Here is a 20,252-nt window from a genome sequence, read left to right on the forward strand (position 1 = left end):
GGGAGTACTTCTGGAGCCACACCTCTCCCTGGTTTCTCAGGTTGAGGCAGTGGCCAGGGGTGCATTCTATCAGCTTCGGCTGATACACCAGCTGCATCCATTTCTTGAGATGAATGACCTCAAAACAGTGGTACATATGTTGGTAACCTCCAGACTTGACTTCTGCAATGCGCTCTATGTGGGGCTGCCTTTGTACACAGTCCGGAAGCTTCAGTTGGTACAGAACGCGGCGGTCAGGTTTGTCTCTGGGTCATCTCAGAGAGACCACATCACACCTTTGTTGACTGGCTGCCAATAGGTTTCCGGGCAAAATACAAAGTGCTTGTCATAAAGCCCTAAATGGCTCAGGCCCTGGGTATGTAAGGGAACGTCTTCTTCATTATGATCCCCACCGCCCATTGAGGTCGTCCAGAGAGGTCCGTCTGCAGTTGCCGCCAACTCGGCTGGTGACCACACAGGGATGGGCCTTCTCGGTTGCTGCCCCGAGACTATGGAATGCGCTCCCTGCTGAGATACGATCCTCCCCATCTCTGACAATATTTAGAAAGCATTTGAAAACCCACCTCTTCACCCAAGCTTTTTCTGTTCTTTAAATTTTAAGGTTTTAATTCATGGTTGGTTTTTAAATTGTTAAATTGTTTTAATTATTTGTATATATTTTAACTTGTTTTATACTATTGTTAACCACCCAGAGATGAAAGTTTGGGGCAGTGTACAAATGTAATAAACAAACAAACAAACAAACAAACAAAATAGATAAATAAGGGCCCCGTTTTGCAATCCTTTATCATCTTATCTGCTTTAATAGTCTCATAGTAGTCAATGCTATTTAAGGCCAATGTAATCATTTATTTACACCCCACTGTTTTTCAATGAACATGACTACTCTAAAGCTAGCAACAATACCAACTTTCAGTTGTGCAGAGTATCTGCAGTATATCCTTAAAATAACAAAGCACCAGAGATTACTTCACGTGTACAGATTATGCATTATTTGTAATGGTGTCACTTCCTCTGCTCTTTCTTTTGCAAGTGAAAATATAAAACCATGTGATTAGCCAAGACACTTTATGTGTTAGGTTTTACCCAGATAAACGTCAGATTTAGATAATCCTGCAGAATCTACGCTGCACACTCTTAGGAACATGACTCTCTGAAGTTTAAGAACAAAAGAGTTTTCCATTCCAAATTTTTACAGTGGTGCAACAGCATTACAGGATCATGTGAAAGTTTAAGAACTTTCTGAGGTTTGCACCCCAAATTACTGGAGATTAAGATAAGAGCAAGTAGATTATGTTCACTGCAGAAAACTCTATTGAGTCATCTGAGAATACTGCTTTTTGCCTTACTCATCTCAGTGACAGCATGTTACAGACTCCAGTCTGAGGGGAAAAAATGTATTTATTTATATCATATTGGTTAAGACATTTATTTATATCATGTTGATTAAGACACCATACCTTTCCTGTTAGGAAAGGAATGAACTCTGCTAGAGAAATGTGTAATTTGCATTGATAATATATTAATAACAAATGAGTTAATCATCATCAGTCCTCACTGTAAAAATTGCCTTCTAATATATATCCCAATATGGACAGTTTCACATGACTACCTGAAAGCAGTCATGTGACTGGAGGTTCCCAGTGAGTGCATGCTCCTGGCAGACATTTTGTCTGAAGACACCCAAGTCTAGTTTCTGTGCCACGTTATCAACATTCTCCCAACGTCCACCCAACTTCTGTAACCAAGATTTGAAGTTGGGTGGAAGAAGTCAGGAGAATGTCGGTAACGTGGAGCAGAGGCCAGATTTGGGTGACTTAAAATGTATCCGATGACATAATTTTTGTACTGAGGAGGTGAAACCCAGCTGATGGCCAAAGTGATGGCCAAGGAGTTAAAGCAGCCAACTGACAGCCGGGCCCTCCTATCAAGGCTTACTTCAAAGTTTTGTTGATTTCAATGTGATTTACTTCTAGGAAAAGATGCATTAGTACATATGCCGTTGGAACAATATACTCACATTTTGGAGGACTATTTCTAGTTCATACAACAGCAAATGGGCACTGACTTGATCTCTCACCTTAAGGACACCAAGAGACATCCATATGTTTCATGGATATAGCAATTTGCCATATATGATGCATCACAAATACCATAACTTTAACCCAATATATCAATGTAATGAGAAAGCTTATAGTGAATATGTGAAAACAGAGCATATGACACTCCTGTCTTTTGAATTACATATCAAGTACTTCCTGCTGATCTAGGATTATTTTTTAAATGTCTTCTAATTTCCCTCCAGATGTTACTCAGCTTTTTCAGTGTTTGTTGCTGTTTTTATCAACCTTCATGTGTTAGAAACTATATAGTAAATGTTGTGCAAAGATTGCATTTTGGTTTTCCCCCCAGAAGCTTTGTGAAGCTTTGCGATGTTTTACAAGAAAAATAATACTAATTATATTTCAAACATGAAAATGCAAATTACAAACATTTTAATTCATAATGATTATGTATTCCATCCAACAGCAATTTATGGCAAAGCAGCTGAACATGACTCTGACCTGACAATATGTAAAGGAGCTCTAATTTAATACATGCTGGACTAGAGGATTGATATGACTCAGTTAATAAAATTCATTAATCCTACCTCCTGTTTTATCTTACCTTCAAATATCAAATGTCCAAAAATATTAGAGCCCAATTTCTTTCATACAGCCCCATGGCAGTGACTATTGCCCTATTTGAATACCATCTTTGAATAAACAACATTTCAAATATCTGATTCACTTCATGCTTTATGTCTACTCAATCACTAACTCTAAAATGGTAGGATCTATTAAGGGTGTGCACGGAACCGGTCCAGGAAGTTGGGTTCAAATTCAAACTGAATTTGGATCGAACCACTGGTCCACGAACTGGTTTGTTAGAATTGGCTTGTGGTTCCGTACATGTGCTTCAACTGGGTAGAACCAGTTTGGCCTGGTTCAACCTAGTTCAGGATGCTTGTAAAGGGAAATTCAGTAAGGATTCCCCTTTACAAGCATTGGGGATCCCTCACAACTGAAATGGGGTTGCAAAGGGCAGGCGGGGAGCAGGGGGGAGGTCACCTTACACATGTGGTGGTGCAGTGAGTGTAGCAGCACCTCAGCCACAGCAGTGGCAGGGGCAGCGGGGTGGCAGTGGCTCCCCTAGGCCCCTCCTGTGCTCCAACCCATCAGCACAGGCTGGCGGGGGCCCGATTCAGACCCGAACTGGAATGACACCAGCCTACACTGACGGGGGAGCAGCAGCAGGGACTAGGGGTGCCTCCACTGGCCCCCGCCACTAAGGAGCCACTGCCACATGCATAAAGGAACCTCCTGTCCACTGCCGCCTGCCCTTTTCAACCCCATTTCATTTGCTAGGGATCACTGGTACTTGTAAAAGGGAATCCTTTCTGGATTCCCCTTTATAAGCATCCAGAATTGGTCAGATTGGGCTGAACTGGTTTGAGCTGTACTGGGCCCAGTTGGGCTTGAACTCGGACTGTCCCCCCTTTCTTGGGGACCAGGCCAGTTCGAGCTCAAACCAGTTGAACTGGGCTGGTTCAAACAGAACCAGGTTCAATTTGAACTAGTTCTGCACACCCTTAGGACCCATCAATGAGTTCTGTAATCTTTGTGGGTATCTTGCAAATCTGCCAACAGTGATTATTCTGAGTAATGCATCAGAAGGGGCTAATGATCTGAACTGACTGTTGATTCATGAGCAAGGATTAAATGGCCGGCAGACATTCTTAACACTGCAGAAAACACCGATCCAAGTGTCAGGTGGCTGCAAAGCTCAACCAGGCATTAGCTCTTGTTTCGTTGGAATTACCCACCCTTCGAGCCAAGAGGCAACATTTTCTTAGCAGGATTCAGGTAATTAGGAGCAACAAATGATCCTTCTCCTACATCAACATGGAAGTTTCCTGTAGCTATTCAGAGTGAGCAACAAGTCCACTAGGGAAGCCATGTGCTCATCCTCAGTGCCTGTCAGTATCCACCTACTACTGATCATGAAAGGGATCCATCTTGCTAAGACAGATCTTGCTTTGTTGGCAATGATACTGACACTAGGTCATTCAGGTAATACAGAAACAACTACATTACAGAAGTGTGTACTGTATATGTGCAAGGATAGCTATGGGTCAGGAGAAGGTGAATGTCAGATGGACTGCAGAGAGCAGCCCTTTTCATATGTTATGCAGAACACTGGAAGACAGGGAAGTGGGATTGTATGTGCAATCACACTCCCTCTTCCACATGATTGCCTTCCAGCACTGAACCTACTCATGCACGGAGCACTAGCCCTGCAATCAGACTCCCTGTAAGTTCCTCACTGCAGGGAGAATGCACATACAGTGGTATGAACGTAGGTTCCATTCAGAGAGTGTATTGGATGGAGTAGGAACACGTGTGCAATCCAGCTCTCCCTGCCTCATATTCAGTGTAATCTATGAAAGGGGTTAGTGTTTCACCCAAAAGAGATACTATGGGAATGTGTTTTTGTTTGCTGTCCCTCAGAAACACTTGGGGCACTACTGTGCTTAACTAGGAACTATTCATTTATTACAAGATTCACTTAAAGATGAAGGGACAAAACACAGACTGGTGAAAACAATTAGACCTGCTGAAAACGCAGGAAGACACAACATTGGTTATGCATTGGTGTGTTTTTTCCATGACGATTGATGCATTTATTTTAATTAGTTTTGGCAGTTCTGGCAGACGTGCCTCTGGTACCATCTGGTCCCGTTGTATTGGATTCTTTTCGGTTGGTGCGGCCTGAGGATGTGGACAAGATCCTGGGCAGTGTGCGGGCAACTTCGTGCGCTCTTGACCCTTGCCCTTCATCCTCTATAATAAAACCTTTGGTTGTAATCCTGTGTCTTTGCGGCCTGTGTCTTTCTCGGCCGTTCTGGGCATGCGCAGAGCGCATGCCCAGAACATCTGAGAAAGATACGGCCGCAGAGACACGGTGGCCATGTGGGAAGGAAGGCCAGAGGCGGTGGCCGCGGCGGGGCAACTGATTCCACTGGCGGCGGCCGCCGCGACGGAAGTGCAGGTGAGGCAGCGGTGGCCGCGCCGGGGCGACTGGCCCCGATGGCGGCGGCCGCTGCGGCGAGAGTGTGGGCGAGGCTGGCCCCACTGGCGGCAGCCGCCACGGCGGGGCGGCTGGCCCCGATGGTGGCGGCAGTGGCCGCAAGGAGACTGGGCCCGCTGGCGGCAGCCACCACTACAGGTGAACACTACAGAGCAGGGCGGCCCCGCGGGAGACAGGGCGGGTGGACGGATGGCCTGGGAACATGGACGAAAGATGGCGACGGCACTGGCGGAGGGGAGTGGGAGAAGGCGGAGGAGGCGGCCGAGGACAAGCCGCAGAGGGCAGGATCGCTGCTAGCGCCCATTATTTTAACGGGCTAAAAAATACTAGTGGCTAATAAAAGCTGCCAGGGAGGGGACGGGCAGATGGCTGGAGGTGATCGTTAATGCTTCATTAAGGGAGGGCAGGATGCCATCGTGCCTAAAGGAGGCGGTGATAAGACCACTATTAAAAAAGCCCTCCCTTGATCCCTCCAACCTGGATAACTATAGACCTGTGTCTAACCTTTCCTTTTTGGGCAAGGTGATGGAGCGTGTGGTGGCGTCCCAGCTGCAGAGGGTCTTGGATGATACGGATTATCTGCAACCTTTTTAATCTGGCTTCCGCCCCGGGTATGGGACTGAGACTGCCTTGGTCGCTCTAGTGGATGACCTACGCCGGGAACTAGACAGGGGGAGTGCGTCCCTGTTGGTTCTGCTGGACCTCTCGGCGGCGTTCGATACCATCGAACATGGTATCCTTCTGGGCCGCCTCTCGAGTATGGGAATCGGAGGCACTGCATTGCAGTGGTTCCAGTCCTTTCTGGGGGGGAGGGTCCAGAAGGTGGTGCTGGGGAACTACTGCTCAGCCCTGTGGCCGTTGGCCTGTGGGGTCCTGCAGGGATCGGTCTTGTCCCCCATGCTGTTTAACATCTACATGAAGCTGCTGGGAGAGGTCATCCGGGGATTTGGACTGAGTTGTCAGCAATATGCGGATGACACTCAGCTCTCCTTGTCATCTGATCCTAGGAAGGCAGTGGATGTCCTGAATCGGGGGCTGGAGGCCGTGATGGGTTGGATGTGGGCTAACAAACTGAAATTGAATCCGGATAAGACGGAGGTACTATTGGTCAGTAGGAGAGCCAATCGGGATGAGGAGATTTTACCAGTTCTGGATGGGGTTGCACTCTCCTTGAAGGAGCAAGTATGCAGCTTGGGGGTACTACTGGACCCGGCTCTGCTTTTGGAAGCTCAGGTGGAGGCGGTGGCCAGGGGTGCCTTTGCACAGCTTCGGCTAGTGCACCAGCTGCGTCCCTTTCTCGAGAAGGCAGATCTGGCCACAGTTACCCATGCCTTAGTCACGTCGCGGCTGGATTACTGTAACACGCTCTACGTGGGGCTGCCCTTGAAGAATATCCGGAAACTGCAGCTAGTGCAAAAGGCGGCAGTGCGGGTTTTATCTGGAGCTGCCTGTTGGGAACACATCACCCCCATTTTGAAAGAGTTGCACTGGCTGCCGGTTCGTTTCCGGGTCCAATTCAAGGTCCTGGTTTTGACCTTTAAAGCCCTTAACGGTTTGGGCCCGGGGTATTTGAGGGACCGCCTGCTCCCAAGGGTTGCTGCCCGCTTGACGAGGACATCTGAGGGGGCCCTGCTCCAGGTGCCGACAATGAGAGAGGCCCGGCTGTCGTGCACTCGGGACAGGGCCTTCTCTTTTGCTGCTCCTAGACTCTGGAATGCTCTCCCACTGGCCATTCATTCCTCGGACTCCATCACGGCTTTTAGAAAGCTTGTAAAGACTTGGCTTTTTACCCAGGCTTTTACATAATCGTTTTTACTGCTGCTTCTGTGTGTTTTTACCTGTTGTATTGTTTTAATGCCTGTTTTTATATTTTTTTAGCTTGATGTTTTTATTGCCTTTTTATTGTATGTTTTAACTTTTGTAAACCGCCTTGGGGTTGTCTTTTAACGAAAGGCGGTATATAAATGCAAATAAATAAATAAATAAATAAATAAATAAATAAATAAATAAATAAATAAAGGCTGTATAAGAGCGAGTGACTGTGCATCCAACCTGTCATATCCTTACATACACCTGGGACTTCACCCAAAAAGAGTCTCTGACCAGCCCTCACTTGTGAGTGGTAGATGCAAAATTAGTGTTGCAGCTGCTATCTGCACAACAGCATTCATATTTTGAAACAGACGTGCCAACTAGCCTAGCTCGTCCTGCCCCTTTTACAAGTCTTTGATCAACAGAAATCAGCAGGTGAAGATTTCCATAGCATGGAGATAAACATTATTGCTAGCTATTTGCTGCAGATTAAAATGCTTTTAAAGGGAAAGCTACAGAGTCCACTTTCATTAAAGTTGGCAACTGCTCTGCTCACAGAAAATGGATCTACTTCTTCAATGTAAGTGCATTATGTTTGGGGGTAGGACGTGCCCTTAGAAAAAACCCCAAAGGGTTCAATTTCAGGAAACCCAAATGCTAGACGACATCCAATCAACATGGTGCTGGTTCTCAAACACTGAGCAGGTGCTGAGGGAGGTGAAATTTCCATCAGCCTCCCTTTCCTCTAAAGCCCACTGTCCCTGCTGAAAATATATCCTTGAGACTTGCACAGCCCTCATGGTCTTTTTTTGGCAGGACAGTGGAATTCAGAGGGAAGAGATCAACAAAAAAGTGACCCTCCATCAGTGCAGTGTGTTGGCCAGCATTGTGTTAGTCTAGATACCAGCCACTTTTTTCAAGATTGCTACTGAGATCAGTTTTATAGCTGCTTGCCTCACAAACACAAAGTAATCTTATATAGATTTAACTAAGAGTTTATTCAGAAACAACTCCATTTTTTCCCTTCTCTTTTCTCTCCCTTTTCCTTTCTGACTCCACCCCCATGCTCTCTACAGGATCCCCACTGGATCAAATTTTTAAGCAACAAAACATAAAAGATACTGGACAAAATACAACAAGAAGCAGCATTCTGTAAGGCAGACACTGTTTTAAAAAACCCCAAAACTACCTCCTTAAGATGGAATGTTCATAAGATGTTCAACGTGACAGGCATGGCTTTTAATTCTCAGGAACCCTACTTTTATTATTTTCAAAAAAAAGAAAAGAGGCTTACCTCATTTGAGGTTGGATTATAAACCTTGGAAGCATAATCTGTATCAAGCAGTCGTGAGGGGCACATCACCCTTAGAGAAGCTAGCAGAACAACAACAAAAAAGTACAAAAAGTTATTGGCATGCTGGGGCGGGCTTTGAGCACAGACTAGTTAGCTTTCACAATGTATTGCATACCAGGTGGAAGATATTCAGATGCTACACAGTGGAAGAAAAAAATAAATAAGAGTCTCATTCATTGTCTCTAGTAATTTGTAGATACTTGCTTGAGTTCTGGCGTTTTTTTTAGAGTGTGAGCCCTTTGGGGACAGGGAGCCATCTTATTTGTTTGTTATCTCTCTTTGTAAACCGCCCTGAGCCATTTTTGGAAGGGTGGTATAGAAACTGAATTAATAATAATAATAATAATAATAATAATAATAATAATAATAATAATAATTCCATCAAACAGTAGAGGAGGAGAAAAGAGGCCTTGAAGAATATATCAAGGACAGTGAAGAAGATGCACTTAAAATGGTCAATAACGCGAAACTATTCAACACCAATGAAACAAAGCAGGCCTACAAGAAAGAACAAGTCAAGAACCGAGCAGAAAAATGGAAAAATAAGCCACTGCATGGTCAATATTTGCACAATATAAGTGGAAAATCAAACATCCCCAAGACCTGGCAATGGCTTAAGAATGGCAACTTGAAGAAAGAAACAGAGGGTTTAATACTGGCTGCACAAGAACAGGCACTAAGAACAAATGCAATAAGAGCAAAAGTAGAAAAATCCACCACAAACAGCAAGTGCCGCCTTTGTAAAGAAGCAGATTAAACAGTGGACCACCTAATCAGCTGTTGTAAAAAGATCGCACAGACTGACTACAAACAAAGGGATGACAAAGTAGCAGGGATGATACATGGAACATCTGCAAAAAATGCAAGCTACCTGTAGCCAAAAATTGGTGGGACCATAAAATTGAAAAAGTTGAAGAAAATGAAGATGCAAAAATATTATGGGACTTCCGACTACAAACAGACAAACGTCTGCCACACAATACACCAGATATAACTGTAGTTGAGAAGAAAGAAAAACAAGCCAAAATAATCGATATAGAAATACCAGGGGATAAGAGAATAGAAGAAAAAGAAATAGAAAAAATCACCAAATACAAAGATCTACAAATTGAAATTGAAAGGCTGAGGCAGAAAAAGACCAAAGTAATCCCAGTGGTAATTGGCGCCCTGGGTGCAGTTCCAAAAGACCTCGAAGAGCACTTCAGCACCATAGGGGCCACAGCAATCACCATCAGCCAATTACAAAAAGCAACTTTACTGGGAACAGCCTATATTCTGCGACGATATCTATAACAACAGCAACAACATTGACAATAAAATCCAGCCATCCCAGGCCCTTGGGAAGGACTCGATGTCTGGATAAAACAAACCAGTCAATAACACCTGTCTGACTGTGTAAATAAATAAATAAATAAATAATAAGATATTTCCGTGTTGGCATTTTTCGTATTTTTTAAATAATAAGATATTTCCTTGTTGGCATTTTTCGTATATTTTTTTTTGGTTAAGCGATGTTTCTTCCAGTAACTTTGCTGTCTTCAGCCCTGGTTGCTCAACTGAAGATCCTGAGTCCTGTTGCCCACTTGCCACCAGATGTCCAGGGACTCCAGCACCTGGCGCGGTCCTTGTTGACCCGGATGACGACCAATCCGGTATAGATTTATTAAAGTTATGTCTCACCATATTGTTGATAGGAGAGGCACTCTTTGTCTGGCTCCTCTGGTGAGACCTGCCCAGTATGGTTGGACCTCTGGCATAGCTCTCACCTTCCTCAGAGCACGCAAGCCCCACAACCACGCCAACAATACACCAGATATAACTGTAGTTGAGAAGAAAGAAAAACAAGTTAAAATAATCAACATAGCAATACCAGGGGATAGCAGAATAGAAGAAAAAGAAATAGAAAAAATCACCAAATACAAAGATCTACAAATTGAAATTGAAAGGCTGTGGCAGAAAAAGACCAGAATAATCCCAGTAGTAATTGGCGCCCTGGGTGCAGTTCCAAAAGACTTTGGAGCACCTCAACACCATAGGGGCCACAGCAATCACCATCAGCCAATTACAAAAAGCAGCTTTCCTGGGAACAGCCTATATTCTGCGACGATATCTATAGCAATTGACAATAAAATTCAGCCATCGCAGGTCCTTGGGAAGGACTCGATGTCTGGATAAAACAAACCAGTCAATAACACCTGTCTGACTGTGTAAACAAGATATAAGATATTAAATGATATTAAATATGATAAGGACTCTCAGAATTTTTCCCATTCCTACAAATAAGTTGTTCTGGTAAGAACTAATCTGCCTACTTTCCTTTCACTAGAATCTGAATTGATAATTACCATCCTCATAAGTTAGCCCACTTCAGCCTTAAAAGTTCACACATCTGCAATCTTGGGGTGGATGACATCATTACAACCTATGCCATTGAGATGTCCCTGTGTGTCCTTACAGCTGTAACAAATTTGGTTCAAACTGTGGTGGATGACATCATCACAAACTACACTATTGAAGTGTCCCTGTGTGTCACTAACTACAACTATACCAACTTTGGTTCAAATTGAATAGATGGTACACAAGTTAGCCCACTTGTACCTCAAATATTCATGCTAGGGATGTGCATGGAACCAGCTGGCCCGGTTCAGTTCAAGTCCGGACCGGACTCAAACCCGAATGGGCCAGTTCAGTCCAGCACCCCCTTGAGCCCCCCCCAGCTCGGTTTGGCCCGGGGTGGATTCGCGGACCTTTTTTGTTTTTATTATTATTATTATTAGCTTATCCCCCTCGGGGGAGTTCCTGAAGGTGATGGAGGGGGGTCAGCGGAGGTTCCCCCTCCCCCTCCAGATTTCTATATGTCCCCCTTCGGCCGGTTCGGCTGCTTTTTGGCCGGTTTTGGACTTCCCTGCTTGGCACAGCAGCCATTTTAGAGGCTGCGTGCCTGTATGACTGGGCTCTGTGTGGCCTGGGCTACGCAGAAGGCAATAGCACAGGAGTGTAGCCTCCAAAATGGCCACCGTGCCAAAGGGAGAAGGCCAAAAACTGGCTGAAGAGCCAGTCAAACCAGCTGGAAGAGGGATATAGAAAGCTGGCGGGGGAGGGGGAACCTCCGCTGAATCCCCCCATCACCTCCAGGAACTCCCTCTCCCCCCTTTTTTCATTCTGCTTTGATTTATTAAGTGTTTTTATCTCATGTTTTAATGTTGTGTTGTAAGCCACCCAGAGGACAATTTGTTATGGGGCAGCTAACGAATAAAGTTTTTTTCATCGTCACCATCACCATCACTATATAATTCTATAAGGTGTACCTGTGGCTAATCCCGTGCATGGCAGCTCTTGCGGGAGTTTGCATGCAGAAGCACCATGGTGATTGGGCAGTGGAGATTCCATATGCAGATAGGGAGGAGGAGCCTGTGAGAGCAGAAGCACCATGGTGATTGGGCAGTGGGGATTCCATATGCAGACAGGGAGGAGGAGCCTGTGATTGTTAAGGTCAGTTGGAATGCAACTGTTACTGGTTGGAAGATGTTCTTGATGAGGGAGGAAAGAGCCCCTTCAGGAGAAGGAGGCTGCTGTTGAGTGAATTAGATGAGGAAACAAGATGAAGAAGATCTCTTAACTCAGGAAGGGAGAGAGGGGAGAATGAGAGAGAGAGAGAGAAAGTAGTGAGGGGAAGAAAAACAGAGGTGAGGGTGGGGAGGTCTCTAGGGATAGGAGGCTGCAGCTTGGCCAATAGGCACCAGCAACACTGCAGCTGTGACCAAGAGGGGTGAGGGGGATTGAGTAAAGAGATGGAGGCATGACCAAGAGAGGTGAGGGGGATGGAAGCAACCAGATGGAGGAGCAGGAGTGCAGCTCAGTTGAGGGTGGAGAGATCTCTGAGGTGAGAGGGGCTGTGGCAGGGGGTGAGGGGAGCAATCAAGGACTAGTGCACAGATGCTCTGCGCGGGTTAAGCTAGTTGTTATTATGGAATCCCTATGTGTTCCCACAGCTGTAGCTAATTTGGTTCAAATTGGTTAGGTGGTTTACAAGTTAGCCCACTTGTGCCTCCAATGTGTACATGTCCACCATCTTGATTTGGGATCTCAGACAATGCTGTTGAGGTATCCCTATGTGTTACTTACTATAACTGTACCAAATTTGGTTCAAATCGTTTAGGTGGTTCACAAGTTAGCTCTCATCCACCATCTTGAATCAGGGTAGATGACATCATCACAAACTACACCATTGAGGCATCCCTATGTATTCCTACAACTGCACCCAAGTTGGTTCATATTTGTTCAGGCATTGCGAAGTTGATAGTGGGCGGAGGGACACAGATGTGCATGTACATGCACACAGATACACACACAACGTCAGGTAATCTCATAAGCTTACTTTCCTTAAGGAAAATAGGCTTAAAAAAATGGCTTAATTTTTCTTAAAGTGAGACCACAAAGATACGAGAAAATAGAGAGCAGGACCATAATAGCTGTAGTGAGGTTCAGTGACTATAGTTTTGGGCCTAGGTTCAAAGTTTGTCCCTGAAGCCCAGTGGGTAGCTTTGGACAACTAACTTAACCTGTTGTATCCTCATGTGCCTTGAAAGTATAATCTCAATGAAGCAAAAGTGTGGGGGTAGGTGATGTTAATAAATGTGTCCCTTGAGAGTTTCTGTAGTCCCCAGACTACTTACTGTACTTAGTGTTGAAAGGGAAGATAAATTCAAGGGCTTAACGAAAGGACATAACAAACTGAAAATTTCTGTTATCTTTCAGAACATGTCATATATTACTGAGTGTGTCATTTGCAAAAGCGAAGTTACAAAACCTACCTCACAGAGTAGGTAATGCTGTCATTAGATTCTTAAGAGGAAAGCAGAAATACAAATGTGCTAAATTATATACTTTTTAAAAAGTGTAGCTGGGAGTTATATTGTTGGTTCAGGTGAACAGTCTTCTCTACACAAGAGGAGGATGGGGCCACAGCAAGAATGCACTAGGGGTGTGCACAAAACCAGCTGGTCCAGTTCGGTTCGAGACCAGACTGGACCTGAACCAGACCGGGCCAGTTCACCCCCTCGAATCTTCCCCCGGTTTAGTCCGGGGGGAGGGGGGTTAGTAAACAATTTGGGCCTTCCCCCTCCAGCACGGTGGACATTTTGGAGGCCGCTGCACCTGCGCAATTGGTCGATGTGTGGCCTGGCTTATAACAACAACAACAATAATAAATCTGCAAACTCTTGAACAGTTGGGGGGTGTTCAGTCTGGGGTTGACCGAACAGGGGATGCAGGGGATGGTTAAGTTCGACCCCGAAACAGTACAGGAGGAGAAAAGAGGTCTTGAAGAATATACAAAGGACAGTGAAGAAGATCAGAGGCGTATCTAGGGAAAATAGCGCCTAGGGCAAACACTGAAATTGCGCCCCCTGTCCAAGCATCTGACACCCATCTTTCAGATAACTTTACCATAATATCAGCTGAAAAATACAAGTCAGGCTTGTTAATCTTTTAATATTTCAAAAACTATTTAGCAGTGGACTTAGCCAGATCAAAAAATGCTGGAAAACTACAAATTTCTGTATTCTGGGGCTCATGAAATACCCAAATACTATGTGGAGATGTACTTGGAAAACTAAACAGAAGTGCCTGTCTAATTCTCTACTATGCATTGTAGCATCACTATTACATAAGTTTTAAAAATCAATGGAGAATTTGACTTTTCCCAGATACTCTGTAAATAATTAAAGGATATGCAGAGTAAACTGTCTTACTGCTTGGAATATATTCTAGTCTTTCAGAAAGACAGTTAAAATGAGAGAAAGAGAGCAAGAAACTCCCAGTGGGCCTTAATATTAAGGATTTCACACTGATTCAAAGACAAACTCACCATTAATAGCCATATTAGCAAGACATCACATTTAACTCACTTATCACAAGAAGCAAATGAATACAATCCTAGCTCATAAGCGTCAGCTCAGTATTCACAAGCCCTGATTCTCTGTACATAGTGCCAAACTGAATATGTGTACAGTGTCTTATATTATATTATATTATTTATTTATTTTTAACCTGGAGCACCTTTGGGGGCTTCCTAAAGTCTGGGGGGGGGGGTTGCAAAGGTTCCTCCTCACTCCGCTGGCCTCTAGGGCCTCACAGGTACCACTTGAAAATGTGCGGTGACCAATTTTAAAAAATAATCATTTTTTTAATTTAAAAAAAAGGTCACTAAAAACAAAATGGCCAGCACGCATGCTCAAATGGCCTCTGCAAGGCCTGGCATGACCTAGGGCCTCACAGAGGCCATTTGAGCATGCACGGTGGCCATTTTGTTTTTGGCAGCCATTTTTTAATTTTTTTTAATTTTACAAAATGGCGCCCCCCTTCAAGTGGCGCCCGGGGCATGTGCCCTGCCTGCCCTGCCCTAGATACACCACTGAAGAAGATGCACTTAAAATGGTCAATAACGCGAAACTATTCAACACCAATGAAACAAAGCAGGCCTACAAGAAAGAACAAGTCAAGAACCGAGCAGAAAAATAGAAAAATAAGCCACTGCATGGTCAATATTTGCACAATATAAGTGGAAAATCAGACATCACCAAGACCTGGCAATGGCTTAAAAATGGCAACTTGAAGAAAGAAACAGAGGGTTTAATAATGGCTGCACAAGAACAAGCACTAAGAACAAATGCAATAAGAGCAAAAGTAGAAAAATCCACAACAAACAGCAAGTGCCGCCTATGTAAAGAACCAGATGAAACAGTGGACCACCTAATCAGCTGTTGTAAAAAGATCGCACAAACTGACTACAAACAAAGGCATGACAAGGTAGCAGGGATGATACACTGGAACATCTGCAAAAAATGCAAGCTACCTGTAGCCAAAAATTGGTGGGACCATAAAATTGAAAAAGTTGAAGAAAATGAAGATGCAAAAATATTATGGGACTTCCGACTACAAACAGACACACAATACACCAGATATAACTGCAGTCGAGAAGAAAGAAAAACAAGTTAAAATAATCGACATAACAATACTAGGGGATAGCAGAATAGAAGAAAAAGAAACAGAAAAAATCACCAAATACAAAGATCTACAAATTGAAATTGAAAGGCTGGGGCAGAAAAAGACCATCAGCCAATTACAAAAAGCAACTTTACTGGGAATAGCCTATATTCTGCGATGATATCTATAATAACCACACAGCAACAACATTGACAATAAAATTCAGCCATCCCAGGTCTTTGTGAAGGACGCGATGTCTGGATAAAACAAACCAGTCAATAACACCTGTCTGACTGTGTAAATAAATAATAATAAATCTGCAAACCCCTGAACAGTCAGTGGGTGTTTAGTTCAGGGTTGGACCGAACAGGGGATGCAGGAAATAGTTCGGTTCAACCCTGAATGGTCAATCCAAACAGGTTCTATGTCGAACACATTCAACATTGAACCTGTTTGCACATCCCTAGAATGCATCTGCCCTGAAATCACTAAAGGATGTGCCGATGTGATCTTGGCATGCCCACTAATCATATGTGAGGGGTGTTAATCTGTAGCACCGGGGCGGAGCCACCATTGAGTGAATGGGTTCAAAGAACCCAGGCCGTTGTCCCTCAGGGACCGCACCTCGCACTCCAGCTATGTCCCTGCATCTGATGTCAGATGTAGGGGGAGTAGCTTTGCTTGCAAACGGGGCCACGCAAACGGGCCCGTGGTGCTGGCCAGGGATTTTGCTCACAAACGGGGCTGCACAACCCCTCTTGCAAGCTAAACCAGCACCGCATTCGCAGCATGGCCATGAGCGACTCTCCCTCCCTTTTAGGCAGGGAGAGCAGCTCTGGCTGCTCTGTTTGAATGAAAAGCTATGCCCCCTGCATCTGATGTCAGATGCAGGAGGAGGGGGTAAGCATCTGAAATCAGGTGTAGGGGGCGGGGCTAGGGTGCCACGGTGGTGGGCTGAACCCAGGCCACTGCTGCCCTCCCTCCGCCCCTGTGTAGCGCCCCTCTATGCACACTCCAAAACCCTGTTTAAACCGGGTATTGGAGAACATGTAAAGGGGCAATTTGGATGAACATCTCTTACACGCAGTTAGAGGACATGCTGAGATTACACCAGCACTTTCTTCAGTTGTGGTAGTGGTGGGTAGGGGTGTGCAATTCGGATTTTCTGTGATTCGGTTCGGGACCCAAACCGAATCACCCCTGTTCTGTTTTGTGCCCGAATATGGGCCACCCGAATCACCCTTGATTCGGTTTGGATTCGGATTTAACCCGAATCTGAATCCAAATCGATTCAGGGGGTAAAAAATGGCCCAGGGGCAAAATTTTGGGGTGGGGTGGTAGTGCCCAATGCGTGGAAGCTACCACCCCAATTTCAGGGGGATTGGGCAACGGGCTGATTTTGGGGGAATATTTGAAGTTTTCTTGACTTTGGGGCAGTTCAGGGGCATAACATGGAATCTGGGCAAAAAGAGTTGGGTGCAGTGGTCGTGCCTAATGGGTGGAGGCTACCACCCCAATTTCAGGGGGATTGGGCAAAGGGGTGATTTTTTGGGAATTTTTGAAATTTTTGTGTCTTTGGGGCAGTTTGGGGGCAGAAAGTGTATCTGCCCCAAAAGGGTGGGGTGGAGTGGTAGTGCCTAATGGGTGGCAGCTAACACCCCAATTTCAGGGGGATTGGGCAGAGGGATGATTTTTTGAGAATATTTGAAGTTTTGGTGTCTTTGGGGCAGATTGGGGGCAGAAAGTGGATCTGCCCCAAAAGAGTGGGGTGGGCTGGTAGATAGTGCCTAATGGGTGGAGGCTACCACCCATCCCCAATTTCAGAGTGATTAGCCAGAGGGCTGGATTTTGTTGATTTTCTGAGGTTTTTCTTCATAAAGTGCAGTGTGGTAGATTGATTCATTCAATATTCATAGTAAGTGAGAGTGTGAAAAAAGTGAAAGTGGGGTCATGAGAGTTCTTTAATTGAAAAAAAATCTCATTTGCTATCATTGAATGAGAATGCACACCTCAGAAGTTTTTCTGAAGGGATGTTATTCCCTTATTTTCTGAGGTGTGAATTCTCATTCAATGATAGCAAATTTTCGGCTCAGCCCCGAAAAATATCGGGGGACATCAGGGGTGATTCGGTTCGGCCCTGAATCACCCAAAATTGCTCATTTCGTGCACAGATCGATCTGTGCCCGAAATTTTTTGCACATCCCTAGTGGTGGGTTAGTTTTTGATATTTTGGCTTCTGTTTTAAGTCTCGGGTGAGCTTGTTTTAATAATGTGTCTTGGTCTCTCTGGAGATGGGGAGACAGGGGATGTATCTACTGATTATGGGACAGCTATTCCAGTGATGATGGGGAATAAAAGAAGTAACGTTTGCAAGTCATCAGGCTGTTAAAGGGGAAGGGAAATCAGAAATCTAATAGCTGTTTCCCCTTCCAGCCAGCTCTTTGACCTTGGGGAGCAGTGCCAACCATCCACAGAGCCTTACCTTGCTCCTTTGCAATGCCAGGTTGGTCCAGAATAAATCAGAAATAATCCATGATCTGATTCTGGATGAAGGGGCCGACCTGGTATGTATCACAGTGACTTGGTTGGGGAAGGCTGGTGACCCAGTCTGGTCCCAGCTTCTTCCTCCAGGGTACTCTGTTGAGGAGCAGGTGAAGGAATGTGGGCGGGAAGGTGGAGTGGATATGGTCTATTAAAATAACATCTCCCTTACCAGGATCCCCATCACAGTGTTTGACCATATCAAATGTGTTTACTTAAGTTTGGGGACCAGGGATAGACTGGGACGTTTGTTGGTGTGCCGAACACTCTGCTGCCCAGTGGAGTGCCTAACTGAGCTTACAGACTTGGTCTCGGGCTTCAGGTTTGTGTCCCCCAGGCTTGTGGTGGTGGGGGTCTTCAATCTTCATTTTGGGACCAATTTGTTCAGGGTAGCTCAGGAGCTCATAGCAGCCATGGAAATTATGGGTCTATCTCAAGTCATCTCAGGACTGATGCATGTTGCTGGTCACATCCTTGGTCTGGTCTTTCACCTGATTAGAGTGGTGTTCTGTGGGTGGGGATCTCTGTGATTTCCTCATTGTTGTGGACAGACCAACATATGGTTAAGGTTGGGCTAAGAATCACATTCCACCTCTGCAATAGTGAGGGACCTGTTAGGATGGTTTGCCCGAGAAAGTTATTGGAACCCAGAAGCCTTGGAAGGACTTAGTGTTGGCTCTGCTGGTGATACTGTTGATGCTCTGGTGAAGAATTGGAATAGCAAACTCACCAGGGCAGTAGACATAATTGCTCCTAAGTGTCCTCTCCAACCTGCTTTGTATCTGGCCCCTGAAGAACTACAGGGGCTGAAGTGGCAAGGTAGATGGGCTGAGCTTCAGAGTGTGTGTGTGTGTGTGTGTGTGTGTGTGTGTGTGTGTGTCATTTTAAAATCTTGTCTCAGGGCCCACTCCAACCTTGCTACGCTCCTGGTGCAGGGAAGCGCCACTGTGTGGCACTTCAACCCCCAGAGCCCCAATAATGCCCCACACAAGTGTGCAGTGCATTACTGGGAGCCTTCCCCCCAGAGCATGCCAGCCGCGACTGCAAGCAGCCACAGCTAACACATAATCACTTAGCCCTGTTGTTGGGCGTGCTCACACCCAAAACCTCTTTTAAGTGGTGGGCTACATAAGCGGGCTTGCCCCTGCGCCACCACCAGGAACCACACAGCTCCCGGTGGTTCATACATGCAGCAGAAACCAGGCTGTGCTCCCTTAGCCCAGTTTTTGCTGCATGTGTGAATAACCTCTAAGTCTTCAGGGATGGCCTTCTCCGTTGCTGCCCCAAGGCTTTAGAATGTGCTCACTGGTGAAATAAGAGCCTCCTCATCTCTGACAACTTTTAAGAAGGCAGTTAAGACACATTTGATCACCCAGGCTTTTAATTAGATTCAGTTTTTCATAGTTGTAACATTGTGTTGAATTTTTAAATTTTAATGTTTTAAGATTTTAATTCTGTTTCATACACACATACATAGCAATAGCACTTACATTTATATACCGCTCTATAGCTGGAAGCTCTCTAAGCGGTTTACAATGATTTAGCATATTGCCCCCCAACATTCTGGGTACTCATTTTACCGACCTCGGAAGGATGGAAGGCTGAGTCAACCTTGAGCCCCTGGTCAGGATCGAACTTGTAACCTTCTGGTTACAGGGCGGCAGTTTTACCACTGCGCCACCAGGGGCTCTTCATACATACATACATGATGACATTGGGATGGATACATTCTCGCCATGCATAGAGGAAGTTGTTCATCTGAATCAGCACATAAACATGAAAAGCCTGTGAAAAAAGGGTGAGCATTAGTTCATCTTGTTTCATAAGTCTATTTATATGTTATCTTCAACACTCTGATTAGTGTACAGTGTACACAGGTACAGATCTGTATGCAGGTACAGTTATTCACATGTTGTGTTGAATCAGATACAGCAGTACGCTTTCTATCTCTATCCTGCATTTCAGAGGGCCTGTAACCATGTTCACTTTTAAAATGAGCATTGGTGCAGTCATTCACTCCAAACCATGCACATGTGTGCAGAGGTACAGCAGAATGCCTGAATATTATTATACAGTGGTCCCTCGACTTACGAAGTTAATCCGTTCCAAACGCACGTTCGTAGGTCGAAATTTTCGTAAGTCGAAAAGCGCACCCACGGAGGTCTGGAAACATTCGTAAGTCGAGGAAACCGCATCTAAAAATTCGTAAGTCGAGGAAGCCGCATCTAAACCGGCAACGACTTCCGGTCATTTTTGTCGTTCGTAAGTCGAAAACTTCGGATGTCGAGTAGTTCGTAAGTCGAGGGACCACTGTAGTTGAAGAAGAGGTACATATATTACACACACATCATCTAAGCAAACCCAAAGACTTAAAAGCTTGGTAAGGAATGGGGTCAATGCAAAGTTGGGCGTCCCTATGCACATGACA

This window comes from Hemicordylus capensis, chromosome 3, assembly GCF_027244095.1.
Source record: "Hemicordylus capensis ecotype Gifberg chromosome 3, rHemCap1.1.pri, whole genome shotgun sequence".
NCBI classification, from domain to species: Eukaryota; Metazoa; Chordata; class Lepidosauria; order Squamata; family Cordylidae; genus Hemicordylus; species Hemicordylus capensis.